The sequence below is a fragment of the Drosophila nasuta genome, chromosome 2L (assembly GCF_023558535.2).
Source record: "Drosophila nasuta strain 15112-1781.00 chromosome 2L, ASM2355853v1, whole genome shotgun sequence".
In the NCBI taxonomy this organism is placed as follows: domain Eukaryota; kingdom Metazoa; phylum Arthropoda; class Insecta; order Diptera; family Drosophilidae; genus Drosophila; species Drosophila nasuta.
The window spans coordinates 23,941,081-23,959,319 of NC_083455.1; the positions used below are offsets into that span (position 1 = coordinate 23,941,081).

At 36.8% G+C, this 18,239-nt stretch overlaps 1 long non-coding RNA gene across 5 annotated transcripts in view; it reads right to left on the reverse strand.

Moving 5' to 3' along the window:
- The window catches only part of LOC132789895 (uncharacterized), a 36,505-nt gene that overhangs the window by 16,185 nt on the left and 2,081 nt on the right, over positions 1 to 18,239 (reverse strand). The window contains exons 3-4 of one of the 5 annotated variants that reach the window (XR_009632752.1): positions 16,616 to 16,995; positions 15,621 to 16,551 (exon numbers count right to left, since the gene is read on the reverse strand). The exons of 2 other annotated variants lie outside the window; for them this stretch is intronic. This is a non-coding gene — a long non-coding RNA (uncharacterized LOC132789895). Of the gene's footprint in view, positions 1 to 15,616; positions 16,996 to 18,239 lie in introns of those variants that run through there. 2 more of the 5 variants (XR_009632751.1, XR_009632749.1) reach the window with 2 other exon arrangements.

Below are 18,239 nucleotides of genomic sequence, written 5' to 3' on the forward strand. Positions count from 1 at the left end.
ATCATTAATAAAATTGAAAAATACATATAACTTTTCTCGCAACTTAATTGCTAACATCGTGTTTCCATCACTTTTATATATCTTTTTTCTAGCTTTACTAATCCTCATACAAGAAATCGAGTTAAATACCGAGCAAAAGAGATAAAGCTTAGTGGAGCAATGTTTGATATGAAAGGAGATGCATGTGGAAGGAATCGAAAAGAGAGAAAAAACTAATCGCTTCGCCATCCGTTTGCTATCTTTCAACAGCTTTTGTTTTTCCTACATCATCTTGGAATTGTTTCAGTTTTTTGTGTGTGTGTTGAGTTCACTGTGTGCGTGTGTGTGTGTGTGTGTGTGTGGAAAATGGAAGTGTGACAGGCGAGCCAATAAAATTCAAATGTGTGGCGATTGTCGCAACGCGCGGACTGTCGCTTCATCTTACGACTGTCAAACGGAGAAGCGAGAGCAAAAAGCCAACAGTCAACAACAAAAAAAGCGCCAAACAATAAGACAATGCAGAGAGAAGAGGAGGAGAGAGAGGAGGAGAGGAGGGGAGGGACAGCGGTCGCGCTGTCAAAGCGAGGACATCAGCAGCGAGGATGAAAACGAGACTAACACGACAACATGCAAAATATTGGATGGACTTAAATGCGAATGCTGAAGAAGGGGTTAAAAGGGGGAAGAGGAGAAGGGGAAGGGGGAGTGCAAACATTAGGGAACATGAGCCAACATATCGCTAGCAATTCGACTCCAGCTGCCTTCCTTCCTCCTTCCTCCTTGCTCCCCTTCTTCCTCTTCCGAGTGACATCTTGGCCACATATTTTGCTTGTCGAGGCGACGTCGAATGAGGACACAATACTGTCAACCGATGGAATGCCCGCACATTCATTTCATCCCCCCTCAACACCCCCTCTCAGTCACATCACACATCAGAGCATCAGAGAAGAGAGCGAGCTCGATTGACCGAAATAGAGAAATTCTATAGCTGACTTCGCGCCATCGACCCAACATCATTTATCAGTCGCCAAGTTCCAAGTTATTGCCAACTCGTCCAGATTTCTGCATACCATCGAGATACAGAGATACAGACAGTTGGATAAAGAAAGCAAGAGAGCGAGAGAGAGAGAGAGAGAGAGAGAGAGAGAGAGAGAGAGAGAGAGAGAGCGAACGAGTGGATAACATTGCAAATGTGTCAATGCTTGTTTTAGAATTTCGAATCCTTAGCATGTCCTACACCCAGACAATGTCCTGTCCTCTTCCCTCTCCCTCTCCCTTCCCCTCTGCTCTTCTGACATGTGTGCTTAGCCAGGCTGCAATTTGTTATCCATCAGTTGAGTTTTTTAAGCTCTTCAAATCAAGTCCAAAAAGAAAGGTTCATTTGAACACTTTTCTCGTGGACAAGAAAGTTCGATATATTATATATTCATGCCTTGTTTAAAACTGACGCTATTTATTTAGTAAGTCAGCTAATTTATTAGCATCAAAATGGGGAAATATATGCAAAGTATAGAATGTTAATATACTACTACTTTGTATTGAAATTTCTGTAGTACTATTTCTAAGTATTATTTTATTATATCTTTAAACTATGATTGTCTATTTCAAATTTCTGCCAAGAAGAAACCTTACTTTTTGGCATAAAAATGTAAAAAAATCCAAAAAACCAAACACAGCTAAACTACCTCTATTTAATAGAAGAAACTCTAATTGTTGGTATAGGTAAATACCGAAAACTATAATTGAAATCTACTACTAGTATTTAATACTAAAATTTCTGCTTGAACCACACTCACAATTTGTCATATAATCATATATAGTATTCCTTTACCTATATCATATTTTTGCTTAAGAAAACTGTGTTTGAATGTTCCTATTTTATGCCTAGAAAAGTCTGTGATTGTTGGCATAGCAATGTTAAATAAAAATCATAGTTAATCTACCAGTGTTTCATATACATAATATTGGTTATTTTTGTAGAATAAATACGTAATACTCAGAGCAAATCTACTATAATTTTTTAGTATATCACATTGCTTATATAAAATTATGACAATTTGCTTAACAATGTTAGGTAAATACCAAATGTTATTTGAATTAACCAATTGTCAACCAATCTACTATTACTTTCTGTTGCTTGTGATTATTATGATTAGAGGTTCATATTTTTTGCTAGTCTATTATTATTTTATATCAACCTTTTTTCCTATTTTTATAAGATAAATACAGAGTCCATATAGGTAATTTACTACAATTTTATACTATATATTATTATCCTAAAATATGTGAAATTATATTACTATGTTCTATTAAACTTATCGCCTCGACATTACTCGGATTTTTTGCATTCAAGTTCAAAATAAATATAAAGTTAACCTACTACAAATTTTCCATTACATCTTTTTACTTAAAATAAACTTTGATTATCGCTGAATTTATCAGCTCATCACAAAATAATGCCAATGAAAATCGCAAAAAGTCGGAACACCGCAAAAGCTGAACTAAATATGTTCCTTGTAGACATTTCGCAACTACTCGGAAAGGCAAAACAAATGCACATTTGTTCTACATCCGAATTTATGGACTTCCCCCTCTTGCCAGTCAGTTAGTTGTCTTCTCACCTTGAATAGATTTTTGTTATTCGATCTCATCATCATCATTATCATAATAAACGCCACGATTCCGATCCGATGTTAGCCTTGGCGCAAACAAGTAAATATTGACGATGGGTAGGAAAAAGGCGAGAAATGCATTTTCCTTTCAACTGTTGGCAATAATTTTGGCAAATGTTCCATTACAATGGCCAATTTATGATATGGCAGTTGTCTGCGAGTGAGAACTGAGAACTAAGAACTGAGAACTGTGAAAAGTGCAACCGAGATGTGAGAAGCGCAGCACATGGAATAACATTTGGTCATAAGTTTTATCAACTTTTGGTCTTTGAACAGCGAGCGAATGAATATTTCTTCTGATATTATTTTGGCAATAATTTTGGAGGCAGTTTTCCCAAGAATCAAGAGAGAGAGGAGAGTGAAGAGTGAAGAGAGAGAGAGAAGGCATGTAATCAGTCGAAATAAACACTTGTGCCTGTAAAATAGATAAAAATATCTACACTTCAATAAACATGAAAATCATCGACGGCGGTCCGACAGTTAAACAGTCGAAGAGCGGGGCGGAGCGGGGAGGTGAGTCAGAAGGAGGGGGAGGAGAAATATGGAAAACGAGCGCAAAATGTGTTGAAAATTGCGCAGCAATGTGATCATAAAGCATTCGCCATTAATGACACAACCCGACAGATACATCCCATTGTCAATAACTTTTACGCGCCGCAGATTGCCACAGTCCCTCCCCCGCTCCCCGCTCCCCGCTCCCCTCTCCCCCTCTTCACACCATCTTCTCTGCAGTCACAACTCGTTCCAAAATCAAATTCAAATTTCCCAAAGAGCGCATGCATGCAATTGCAGATACATATATATACGTATATATGACGTTGCCACTCAGACTGTGGCAAGAGCGGGTGCTAGCAGAGAGGGGGGGACAGGGAGGAGGGGCAAGGCTGGGCAATTGCGAGTGATGGCATCCGCCAAAACGCGCTAGCGACGCGCACAAGACACTCGCACATCCGTAAATTTATCGACAAACATTTGGACAGCGTCGGGACAGGCGACTGGCGGCAAAAAGGCAGCGAGCGAGCGACTAGACTTGCTGCTACATGCCACACTGAAGAGGGGGAAAGGAGGCGCCACGGCCTGGAAGCAGCGCGATGCAAACTGGCGCTGGGATCGTTTGCTTCCTTTTCAATTATTAAGTGTTGCCAACTATGCGCGAATGGGCGATAAACGAGCCGAGCATGTCAGTGTGCGTGTATCTGAGTTTGTGTCTTGTTGTTTGTGCAACTACTGCAAGAGAGAGAGAGAGAGAAAGGGAGAGAGAGACACTCATAATTTGTGGCACGTTACTGCCGCAACTCGCAGTCGCTCTTCAATCTTGTGCAATGGATCTGTAACTGCATTCATGTAGCCATTTATTTCGTATTTGCCTGGCAGATAACTGCCAATAGGCACTGTGATGTGGCGCCTCGCATCTGAATAGCCAACAAGTTGACCGAACATCTGTTTGATGCCTAAGCAATGCAGAGTTGGGCATTCTTTGGACACACTCGCATTCACATTTGATTGCAGTCAATGTTTTGCATGGCAAACATGTTAAAATTCCATTAACATTCTGTTAACTAAGAACAGTTCAATATTAAATTCATTGCACAGCATGGCAAACCTGTTAAAATTCCATTAACATTCTGTTAACTTAGAACAGTTCCATTTTAAATTCAATGCACAGCTTAGCAAACATGTTAAAATTCCATTAACATTCTGGTTACTAAGAACAGTTTAATTTTAAATTCAATGCTCCGCTGTTAAGCTAAATTAATTATTAACTATTCATTGAGTATTCATCCAATAAGGCAATGTGATAAACAATTACTATTATGATCACAGCAAAATCTCTCATCAAACTAAAGTTTTGTATAATGAGATAGGTAAAGAGATGTTAACATATTATTTCAATTTAAACTTTCTGAAAATAAAGTAACTATTGGAAGTTTTGTTTACGACCCAAGTGCACCAAGCTGTATGAATAAATTTCATTAATATGAAAAGAAATTAGTAGGATTGAAAATTGAGAAAGTCTAGAGAAATATGGTGAAATGGTAATTGAATTTTTTTTAATTTATTGTATAACCTATGAATATTATCTTTGTATACTAAAACAATAGTATTTTAATGGAATTATAATATTCTGATATTGTGAATACTATTGGAACGCTTTTTACAAGATAAGTGCAGCTAGATTTGATAATAAATGAATCTAAAATAAATGAAATGAAGGAAATATTTTTACATTTTAGAAACTATAGTGAAATATCATAAATGACATTTCAAGTATTATATCGTATTCTCTCTTTACTACATTGTAGAAGCTACGATAAGATATTGACAGTTCAATCCAACTCTGAATTGGAACTGTATGTATATAACAATGAACTTATTTGTAATCAAATATAATAAGATTCTAACTTTTAAAACCACAGCAATATGTTATGTTAATTTAAGTATTATGTTATGAAATCGTTGAGATAATAATAAAATAAAAATTTCTCTATATTAAATAGTGGAATCTAAATCCAATTCACATTATAGATTGTTTTGCAAACTTTACAAAAACATTCTGTGATATAATTTCAGAAGTCTACTTATTTAATGCACCTTTCTTATAAGGATTGTTACACTAAGTTATGCTAATTAAGTTTAATGTAATGCCCCAATCCCTAAAATATTCTTTTCTAGCAGATTACAAGTGGTTTTGAAGAGGTTCATTTGGGTTCGCGCTGGTCGAGTGATTGGGCAATGTAAATGAATGTAATGGATAATGGATAATGGAAAGAAGTTGCCTCGTGGAGTTATGTACATTGCATTAGAAAGGGGCTCAAAGTTGCAGCTGAAATGTCTACTCATAAAAATCCACAAAGACGGGACAAATATTGAAATAAAAGAGGATTTGTGCGGCAAAAACAGAGAGAGAAAGAGAGAGAGAGAGAGAGAGAGAGAGAGAACTGAGGATGAGGCAAAGGATTAACCTAAATAAATACAAAACAGTTGTAAAAATTGTGCCAACATAGCGAGCGAGCGAGCGCCAAAAAGAAAAGCCCCCAGAGAAAAATGCCATTTTGAATGAGCTGAAGTTGAGCTGAAGTTGGGAGGAAGTAGGAGGAAGTTTTCTACGGGGTTAGAGGAGAGAGGAGAGAGTCTCGAGTCTCTTCATTATGCCCGGACAGATGGATAAAGGACATGGCCCAACAGAGTTGGCCGACCGCAATGATCTATCGCCGAGGCAAAAAGCAAAACGCCAAGTGAAATAATAAAAGTCGACAAAGAGCGAGTGCAAAAAGATGAAAAAGAAGATGGGGCAAAAAAAAAAAGAAAATGATGAGAAAAACAAATGCGCGTAAAGGGATATTGTGGCTAAATGCAGAGAGCTGAGGCTGACTGAGGCGACTGACACGACGACGGACACAGCTGTCAGGCGGAAGGATAAAGGACGCAGGACGAAGGAAGCGAATGGCGGCCACTTCATTATGTCGGCAATGCATGAAGTGTTGAAAAATGATTCCCTCAGCATCATCAAAAGCCGAGGGAGGCAAGTGCATTTGACTTTTATGCTTACTGAGAAGAGAAGAGGCGAGGCGAGGGCGTTGAAACGAATCCGCTTTGGCCCAAAGCGCCGCAAGGATTTCAAATATAGTTTACCAATGCAACACACAGACACAGACACAAAAGAGCGAAACAAACTGAGCGACTGAGCGTGGAAAGTGTTGCGAGCGTGTTGAGCGTTAAGTGCAGCGGACACTGAACGCACAGCTGCGTCTCTGCTCCTGTCCTGCTCCTTTAGCTCCTTTGGCTGGGCATCATCAGCGGGACAACGACGTCGACGACGTCATCATCAGCGTTGTCGTAAATTGTTTACTTGATGCCAGCAAAAGTTACTTCAAACAAAGTCATGTGGACACTGAGCAACAGCAACAGCAACAGAAGTGAAGCTGCAATCCTGGACACTCTCAACTTAAGTGAAAGAGATAGCAACAGTATATGTGAGAGGGAGAGAGGGAGCTGCCAGCAGACATCAGGCCATCAAGTGCAAAATGTTTTCGTATCGGGCACATAATGTGAGTTCTTTAAAAGTTTTATATGCACATGCTCATAGACAGACTCGCCTCTTCCCTCTCCCCTCTCCCCTTTCCGCTTTCCCCTTCCCTTCTACTGCCACTGCATATTGCATATTAAAGTAATAATGAGATGAGCCAAAGTGCCAGCTGATAGCACATTCTGGCCACATCTGGACATTGCCAAGTTAAGGTAGATACAAAATTTATGCAATCATCAGCTCTGGCAGCTGCTCAACTCGGTTCTCTCTCTCTCTCTCTCTCTCTCTCCCCCTTTCTGTCTCTGTCTCTACAAACTAACTAAACTGCGTTAAGTGGGTCACATTTATGATATCAAAATGCTCTTTTTTAGAATACTATTCTTTAAAAATGTATAATTATTGTTTGAGAAGAAAACGTTAATGACAAAAAGAGTGATAATATCACAAACTATTTAGAAATTCAACTTCGCATCTTAAACAGATTTTTTATATAGAAAATTTGTTTTATAGACTTACCGAAAATATGCGTATTAATTTATTCCTTGTAGTAAGCAATAGTTTGTTTTCAAATAACATGCCTTTAATACTGTAAAATAATTGAAGTTTATAATTAGATATTTTGTTACCAAAAATGTATAAATGATTTAATGTGATATATTGCTCTCTATTTCCAATATAGAACTTCATCGATATACCAAATATACCCTTCGGTATATTTTTAGTATTATTTTCGGAATATTATTCGGTATAATATCGCACTATTTTGCTTTTATTTCAAATGGGTCTCAAGTATCGCAGTCAAGCACACTCAACTGTAGTTTTCTTATTTGCTTTAGTTTCTTAATAATTATGTGATAGTCATAAAAAAAACATATTTTTTAAAGAAGGTCTCAAATAGAATTTACAATTTCTTTAGAGCTAATTTTAAGACAGCTTAAATTCAAATATTAAATTGAATATATGGCAATTTATTAAAAATGTTTCTTTTTCTTTAAGTAATAAAATTCAACAAAAAAAAGAAGAAATAAAACTACATATACAATATTTTAATTATTAAATATTTTTGATGAATTTCTAATCTTTGAATTTCTTACTGTTATATAAAAATTAAGTAACTCAAAATAATTGTCAATAATTATGGTTTTAATATAATTTCTATAGCTTAAAAATCTTACTCATAGAGTACATTTAATTCCAAATTATTATTATTATTTTAAAGAAGTTTCTCATAATTATTATACGAAATATTTACTATAATTCTTACTCAAAGTAATTTCAACCTAATAACTATTATTTTGATGATTAAATGTTCTGCTTTTAGGTCGCTTTGAACTGTCAAAGAAATCACTTAATCAAGTTGAGCAACTGTTCATAGCAGGCACTTGATTAGGTGGCACAATCGAAATAATCGATATAATATTAATTTCTAAATACTTTTGTGCAATCGCAACAAACAAACAGGAAACAAAAAAGCCAAATAGAAGCAAAACTTAAGGAGAAATAAACGTAAAGTACAGAATTACTTCACGTCAAGTTGCCGTAAAATGATAAAATAAATAAAAAAGGAGAAGAGGCGAATGTATGAAAAAAATAGAGAAAAAAGGATATATAGTATACTCGACGTCGTCGTTGTGCTGTGAGGATGAGAATGAGGATGAGGAGAGGCCACTCTGACAGTGACATGGACGTCACTTACAATGTGAAAGTCCATTCGCTCGACATCGCCTCCCTCACTCCCCTTTCCCATCAGTGTTCACCGCATCGGCTGCATTGCTTTCAAAGTGTGTCCTGCAGAAACCCCTAGTGCAACCTTTACGAGTGTGTGTGTGTGCGTGTGTGTGTGTGGGTGTGCGTGTGTGGGTGTGTGTGTATGTAGCTGGACACTCTATTTGTATTTCCTCTGAAAATTTATTGTAAAACTTAAAAGTTTTGATGGAAAAATGAAATAAATAGTGACATCACTAAAAGTAAAGAAATTATAAAGTGTCACCGGGGATGATAAGTGGGCTACAACAACAGCAGCAACAACAAGAGCAACAACAACGACGACGACGACGACGAGTACGTCGGCAACAGCATCAACAGCAGGAGTGACATTGCCAGCAACAACAAAAACAACAACGACAACAAACCAACAACTGCAATGGCAACGACGAGCACAAGTTGAGGCAGGACCGTCAGGACTTTAATAAGGACATTGGACAAGCAGCAGCAGCAGCAGCAGCTGAAGCAGCGACGTCGTTGCAACTGGACAGCAGGACAATGCGATGGCACGTGGCAGAGGCCAAGGAGCGAGGAGCAAGAGATTGATTTAAAACTAAACATAGAAATCACCGCCTAGAGATGCTCTCAATTGATGTATGAAAAATGCTCGAAGAACGGATAAAATTAAAATGTGACCATTGAGAACATTTTAGCAAAAATAAATAATAAATTAAACCACAATTTTTCGATTATAAAACAAACATGATGCATTGAGGAAATTTGAGAATAATATAAAAGTGAAAAAAGACGCAAATGCAGGTCAAGTTATACTAAAGAAAAGCTGATCAAGCACATAGAAATAAGTTTGAAATGTAATAATATAAAGTATATAAAATCCTATCAATTGAAATATCAAATAAATATTGCTATAGTGTCCAAACTTTAAAAACAAGGGTGAAAGCTTTAGTGTTCGATTGTGAGGCTCAATTTTCTACTCAATTTCAATAAAAGCAAAACATTACGGTATTACAATATACTAAATTAATATACCAAAATATACTAATATATTATAAGGCCCATATTTTCTACCCAATTTCAATAAAAGCAAAACATTCCGATAATATTCTTAAAATATATACCAAAATAAAATACCAAAAATATACTAAAATATTTTGAAGCCCCCATTTTCTAAACAATTTCAATAAAATCAAAACATTAGGGTATTATTCTTACAATATACCAAATTAATATACCAAAAAATACTAAAATATTGTATACTAAAATATTGTGTATTGAAAATATACAATGGAGTGTAAAAGTGTCAAACAAAGCAACAAAGTTTAACCATCATTCTTCTCTATGGGTATGGATAATATCGATAAATGAAAAATATGTGCTTGAAAAAATGAATTAGATTTACTGTTGAGAGTTAAAAATAATATAGTAATAATAATCTATACAAAAATTGACGATAGAAAGTTATAGCAAACCTATTATTAACTTGATCGTGTGAAGAGACAAACTTCTTAATCTAAGATTATCTGTTATTATCGTCACGTTTTTGCCAACATTCTTCTGTGGGTCAGCAGCAGATAACACACACAAACACATTCACGCACACACTCACTCACACATACACACACATACTAGTTACAGTCACTCACTTGGGGCAACTCTTTGAGAGGCAGCAAATTGACAAGACTCTGCGTTGAGAACGTCAAAAAAGAACTTGAGAACTATTAAAGTTGCCATCTATTTTTGCCGCATGATGGTGGCAGGGTTTTTTTCTCACTCTTTCTCTCTCTATATACTTATTGTAGTTGTGTATTTCTCAACAAGTTTAATTCTAGCAACATTTCACAACTAACACATATTCTCCGAGGACAATAAAAAATAGAATGCAGGACATTCGCTTAAAGTTTTAGCTGTCAGTTTGTTGTTGTTGTTGCTGGCTGTGCTTTTGCTTTTTGCCCTCACTTCATTCATGTGCAATGCCGTTTAAGTTTCCATCATTATTTAGCACAAAGACGAGGCGACTAACCACAAGGGGACTGCGGCACAACCAACAACGAGAGCAACGGCAACGGCAACGCCAACTGACCACGGCCCGAGATGATGCCCCAAGGCCCCCAAACGCCTGAACTCTTCAGCTCCAACTCCAACTCCAACTCCAACTGCTGCGAGTCTGGAATATTTGAATGCATTCCCGCACTTAACACTTTGATGTTAAATCATTCTTATTTACTTCGCAAAGACAATCAACTCAAAAATGATGTCGTAAATCGACGCAAGCATTCAGAGAATGCATTTACTTGACGCTACAACGAATTAATGTCACACATAAGACATTTTTAATATATATTAAATTAAATGAAATTTGTTTGAATTAATTATCAGTAAAAGGTTAAAAATTAAAAGTTAGTTAAGTTTTTAAACTAAATGATTATGTACACAGAGAAAGAAAACTACAAACCAAAATCTTGATTTTAGAATTTTTTGATTTTAAAAAGATTTTGATGTAATAAAAAATGATGAATAACAAAAATGCTTGAATGATTGCTTTAACGACTATTTTAAACAACATGTTAATTTTAAGCAGAAGTTATTTTGAAGAGATTACATTTTAAAAAATGTTTATTTTTCGTTAATCTTAAAATATGTATGCATTGAGTAAATCTTCTTCACAGTTATAATTGGAACTACATTTCAAATTTAATTCAAATCCTTTTTTCCAATCCTTTTTACTATGTGTAAGCTTCAATTGGTTTGGAAATTCCAAGTAAAAAGATTTGCTAGTCATCTACTTGTCAAATATAAATATACAATAGTATATATGGCTGTATGATTGCTTAAAAAATGTTTTTTTTTTGTTTAATTTTTTATTTACAATCTGTTTTAAGACAATAAGAAAATTTTATGACTAATATTTACATAACAGGAATAGCAGATTTCCAGTGAAACCTGCTATTAAATATAACATCTTGTTTACTTAAAATTTACCTATCAGGGAGATCAAGAATGTGAAATCTGTTAAGTCTTCTAACAGTTGAGCTATTGTCTAAAAGAGCTAGGGCTAAATTATTTTCATGATTGTGAAGTCTGTCTGTGTATTTTTTACTATATTTCTTAATCTCTTCTTTTATAGTTGGAATATTTAAATCTCTGTAAATATTTGCATTGGTTACATAAAATGGAGCGTTAACAATTTGTCGCAATGTTTTTGATTGGTAGCGCTGAAGTATTTCAATATTTGAATGTTGAAATAGTAAAGATTCTTCTTAAATGAATGTGTAAGCAATTAAATAACAATGTGCTCTTTAGTTGCTCAAATCTTTTCATTCTTCTTTTAAAGTGTTTAAAGAAATTACAATGAATTTGTCATGCTTTTTTTAATTTTTGTAAACTAGAAACTAGAGAAACTAAAAACAATTTTAACATAAAAATATACCTTTAATGACTTTTCAAGAAACATTTTTTTTTGAAATTCGTTATTTTTTTATAATTTTTCTATAAAAATTAAAAACAATTCGCGTTCGAGTAAAGGCTGTTATACTAGTCGTATACTTGTTGTTCTATTGCTCTGCACTTTTGCTTATTTATCTAAGTCTTTTCTTCCTGCATGACAAAGTTTATGAGTTTATTCAGCCCGTAGCAATTTGAGGCATGTCGCACTTGGTCAGTTTGGTTGTTGGGTTCGTTTTTGGGAGGGATTTGGGTGGAAGTGGGGAGGGGGGTGGACAGCTTTCAGGCAGGTTGACATATCAAAAGTATGAAATATTTTAAAAGAAATGTTTTCGGTGGAAAAAGTTTTCAATTACAACATTATAAAGATCGACAAGCTGTCTGCGGCAATATGCAGGGACACGTTTCTCCCCTCTCTCTCTCTCTCTCTCTCTCTCTCTCTCTCTCTCTCTCTCTCTTCGTATGTGGCATGTGCCAGAAATTATTATTTATATGCGCTGCGAACGAAATTCATGTTCGACACACGTCTCTAAGGATTAACAGGAGTGACCACAAAATCATCATCAGCAGCAGCAGCAGCAGCACAAAAAGGCCAAAAGTGTTGCGGCCAATGGCCAAAGCATAGATGATGATGGTCAGCAGAGAAAGAGAGAGAGGGGGAGGGGGAGCAAAGGGCAGGTGCAACGAAGTTTGACGTGTGTCTGGACGGAAGCTGTTCGCTGTGAAGTTTTTGGCTCTAAACTACAAACATTTTTGTATAAAAATGCCCGATGGCTCAATTGACGAAGCTGCTCCCCCTCCCCGCACCCACCACTCCACCCCGCTCGATAGAAAAGGGAAGTGGAATAAACTGAAATATGTAGAAAAATGTTCCCAAGAGTCGCTAGCTAACAGTGACTAGATCTGTGGAAAATGTCCCAAAACAGAGCTAAAAAGTCAACGTCAAGTAGGAAAAATGACGCATAGCAAAAACTAGAGAACTTTTTTTTATAAATGGTATATATAAAGTGGAAGTGGAAGTGGCCAAGAGTGTGTCCGAGCTGTCAAAAGCCACTATAAACTTGTGACGTGTCAAGCGTCACAACATTCCCCAAATGTCCTTTGGCTGTGTTGTGGCACACATCTTGACTGCATGTGAAACTTTTGAATTTATTTTTCTTCCGCTTTCTGTTTGCCTTGTTCCCGTTGTTTTTGTTGTTGTTGTTGTTGTCGGGCATATAATTTTTTAATAACGGTAAACGACGGCATGCCATGAATGACAGCTGAGCGAGTGCTATGCTGACCCAGCAAACTGGAGCCGTGTACATTGTACATAACTGTCAACTTAAGTGAAAAATGTCATACGCGCGTCTGTTAAAAACTGTCTCTCTTCTTTCTCTCTCTTCTGTCTCTGTTGTCTGGCCTCAAGAACTCAACCAGCGCCCCCTGGCGGTCAGTAGCGAGCGCGCACAAAACTCTGCACATCAAAATCACACGCCATGTCAACGTCACCTGCAAAAACTGACCATTCAACGATTGGGGGGCCAACAGCATTAAAGGGGGAGAGAAGATAACGGCATGACAGAGGCCAAATATGCTGTGGGTCTCGTTTCGCCTCCTCTCGTCTCGTTTCGTCTCGTCTCGGTCACGTCAACGTCAACGTCAAACCATTTCGGTGGTTTGTCCGCCAACTGTCTTCAGCGGACTTGACCGTTTGGGAATGTCACGAATCCTTCGCGGATTTCATTCACTCTCACTCGCTCTCTTTTTCTCTCGCTTAATGAGTGCATCCACAATGCAATTACGTCGGGCAGTTGAAGCAATTGAAATGTTTACGTCAACCAGATCATTCAATGTACTTTTAAAGCTGTTAAGCATTTCTGTCAAATGGGTTAAAAGTCTTTTAAATATTTTGGGAATTCATTTTCTCAATAATTTTTTTAAGAATCAAACCTTTTTTATTCATATAGGAAGCTTTTTATCTGGCATAACATTTGAGCATAGCTTTCTTTTTCCAACCTCTATTGTAGTTTCTTCCTCTTATCTCTAATATTATTTTCCTGGTTCTCCTATTCATTCTATCCTTAAATCTATTTAAATTCTTCTTTCCTTTTCAGTTCTTCTTCTTTGCTGTTTTTTCCGTGAATGTTTTCTTTTTTTCTTCTTACCTTAAACTCTTGTATATTTTCCAACCTTCTTCTTTACTGCTGTGTTCTTTACCGTTTCACAGACGTAATATTAGCCACACAAAGATTATTGAACCGTTTAACCTTTACTTTATTTTCTACCATGCTTCATTTCTCACAGCCTTACTCTCCAAAATATAATGGAAATTAGTTATTCTATGCTGGTATTTTCCTGCCTCTCCCATACATTCCATTCTTAACATCCACTTCATTTGCTGTCCTTCTTCTTTTCTGTTGATTTCGTAACTGTTTTATTTCTTCTTACCTTAAACTCTACTCTATTCATCCTTCTTCTTTGCTGCTGTATTCATCAGCGTGAATTTTTCTTCTCACTTTCTTTTTATCCTTAACCTTCACTTCTTTTTCTATCAAACTTCATTCCTCACAGCCTCGCTATGCTCTTCGAAATAAAATGTGAATCAGTTATTCTTTTTCTGTTATTTTCATTCTATCCTTAATCTCTATATTATTTTCTGTTCATCTTCTTTGCTGTTGCTTTCGTAAATGTTTGTTTTCTTCTCTCTAAAGATCTTCTCTATTTTCCATCCTACTTGTTTGCTGTTCCTCACTGTTTGGCTGGTATAACAGTAAGCAAGCATATATTCTATTTGCTTACCTTCTTTCTATACTTAACCTCTACTCTCTCTATTTTATAACACTCTTATTTTCTCATAGCCATGTTCTGTTCTCAAAATATAATGGGGAATCAGTTATTCTGAGTGACATTGCTGTTTTGGTTTTTAACACAAAAATCAAGAACAATCCATTTAATGGATCTGCTGGCCTCACACACAACCCACACCGTATATTTTTGTCTGTCGTTTTTTGGGGAGACACGAGTATGTTTTATATTACTCGATAAACATTTATTTGGCAATGTTGAGAGTTTGAAAATGTGAAAAGTGTGCGAGTGTGTGTGTGTGTGTGTGTAAAAGGCCACTGACATTTTACAATCGGACTTGTGACTGAGCCAGAGAGACACTTGCACAAATGAACATTTGCAGAAAGAGTTTCGACTGAGTGACAGTCGGCAAGACAGCCGACAATGTTCAGTTTTCAAATACTCAAACACTAAGATGGCAATACTTACTACTATCTCTACACACACACACACACACACACACTCGCACACTCACACACTCACACACTCGCTGAGTTAACTAAACAAACACGTACATACTTGTATGTCAAAAGTATTTCGAGATTTTTAGCTACAAAACTGCCAATAACAAAACTGGAAGCAACACAGTTCGACAACGAAATGAAGATGGAGATGGAAGAAGAGATGGAGGCGGAGGTGGAGGAGGAGAAGAATGCATTCAACTCAAACCATTGGCGGATGCAGTTTGGACAAATGACAGCAGACACAATCCCGTCGAATCGACTTGTCGTTTCCACCCAGCAAATGATGAACCGAAGCACTCCGAGATAGATATTCATTTTGCAGCTTTTGCCTGCAAGTTCATTTTCACATCTCGAAGTCGATGTCGAAGTCGAAGAAGATGCTCATCAATTGGGAGAGCGAGTGAAATGAGCAAAAAGCCTGGCGGTTGACAACTACAAAACTTTTTAGTTCTACACACTGTTTTTTTTTTTGTTCTTCCTCTTTTCGTTTTTGTCATGTACAATACATAAAATATTTTATTTCATTTGTGATTCTCAAGTGAACACAGCGAAGGAGCGAGTGAGAGTACTTCGATGCAAAAATTTAGCAAAAATCTTTTACTTGGCAAAATAGTTGACATTTTAAGTTTTATTTTAGTGTGTTTTGTGTGTTGTGTGTATGTGTGTGTGTTCCACTGATGACACTGACAGGCATGCAAATGCATTTAATTGGAAGGGTTTTATGTGCTGCTGTCCTTGGGTTATCCTGTGCCTTTGGCTTAGGCCATTCAGTTTGCTTTCAGCAATAAAATAATTGTTCGCCATGTATTTTTCATTTTCTATCAAAATAGCTTTCGTTCACTGCCATTTTGCTTGCTTGTGTTGTGTGTATGTTATGTGTGTTGTTGTCAATTGTCAATTAAATAAAAATAATGGAACTCCGTATCAATTTAGAGATTGCCTTCAGACTACTCAACACAATTAACTTGCTTCACTTCATACTCCCTAACTTCAATTGCTTAAACATCTGTTGGGAAAGCTTTCTCCTTCTTCTGTTCCCTCCGCAAAATTCTCCATTCCTTCCCTCCAAACTGTTTGTCAATCAAAGTTCTCCGAGTTCTTGCGAGTATGTTCATGCTGGCTGGCAATTCAAACAGCTTTCGTACGTTGCAATTACTTGTCTACCTATTTAACCCAACTCTTCATCCATCCATCCATCCATCCATTCCGTCTATCCATCCATCCATTCATCTATCCATCGAGCACAAACGTTTAGCTGTCCAAAATGTCTATTCAACTGGCCATCTAATTGCAGTAGTCAGACCATCTTCTTCATCTTCCTTTCCCACTGTTGGAATGTCCTTTGGCTTCCCTTGAGTTTCGGCGCCTCTCTTATTCTCTCTCTCATTCTATCTCTCTCCCTCTGTCTATCGTCCATCTGCCTTAAGTTGTAAATTTTAGTGTTTAGTCCATTATTATTTTCACATTTTGCAGTCATTTACACTGCTCAGCGGAATAATACAGCTGCACTTGTGTGTCCTGTCTAGTCCTTTACTTTCAATTCCTTTCCTATCCTCTTCTATTTTATTCTCTGCTCTGCCATGCTGTCCAACTGACCGTCCATCTCGATGTTCATCCGTCAGAAGTCCGGTTCATGTTGTCCTTCAGAGCTGTCCTTCTGCTCTGCGTCTCAGCGTCGCCATCTAAACACATTCCCAAACAGTTGCACAAGTTGTACGAGTAGTCTGTTTGTTTTGACTGCAAGCACGCAATGAATAAGGGAGTAACGAGACAGACAGTAACGAGTCGGAGAACTTGTACCTATCAAACATGCATTTGCAACGAGTTCGACGCTTGTTGCAAGCAATCAAATTGTTGTAGACTATTGTAACGAGTAATGAAAATAAGGAAAGAGAGAATGTCATTCAACGAACGAAAGGAAAAGCGACGAGTAGATGTGACGAGTACATTTATACAATGAATAAAACTATAACACACTGAAACTTCCTAACCAAGTAATCATCGTAAACGAAATCAACGAGTTGATGTAACGAGTACAATTATATAACAAGTAATACGCTGACATGTTGTAACGAATAAGGTTAAGAGAATTATTTTTCTATATTTTGGAGTAATAGTAAAAAGTATAAATATTCAACGAGTGCACTTAAAAAAGGGCAAACTGATTAATGTAACGAGTAAAGGCAATGAAAAAATATGATAACTATTAAGTAACGAGTTGGAAAAAATCATCCAATAAACAACATTATGCTAAGTCTACTCTAGAAACAGACGGCAACGAGTAGATGTAACGAGTACTAATTAAGAGCGAGTAGAACTATAAAATGTATAAGAATTAAACTCTGAACTTCCGTATTTAATGCGTTAAGCAACTAAAGTCCATTTGGTTATTATTGCAGATACTCGTTGCTAGAGACGTGGTGTGGTCATTAAATGAGCGACAAGTCCGATGGCCAGCATCATTATGCTGGCATTAATATATCACATGGCCAAAAGTCAGCGAAAACTCGACTCGTGGATTGGGATACCGTAATTGCGGTCTGTGTGTGTGTGTGTTTTTTTTTCTCGCGCTGCCCAACATTATTGGCAAAAATTAATTAAATATTTTCCAAATGAATGATTCAACATACATAACAAACAGACGGTGGCATCGGCGGGAGCGGGGGCGACACACGTCTGCAGGTCACTCTGGATTTCGAATCGGAATCAAAACCATAACGAACGCGTTTGCGGGGGAAGTGGAAAAGAGAATTGATCAGGGGGGAGGATGGGAGACGAAGGTTGGCGGCGGCTCGTCAATGGAGGGCAACACTTATGCACTTCTGCATTTGAATTATGTCAAATCCATTTTGTTTTAATGAAACGTTGATTGTTTCGCAATTAATTTTCTATTGTTTGACAGTAATTATTATTATATTATAATTTATATTTGCATTGTTTTGAAGCACACACACACACACACAATACAAAAGCTGCCGATATACAATCTCTCGTTGTCCCTGCATTTGCATGTTGAATGCCCCTCATTCTCTACTCTATAAGCTTTCCATAATATACAAAAGTTTTGGATGCGATTGTTAGCTGATAATTTCTGACAATATGAAC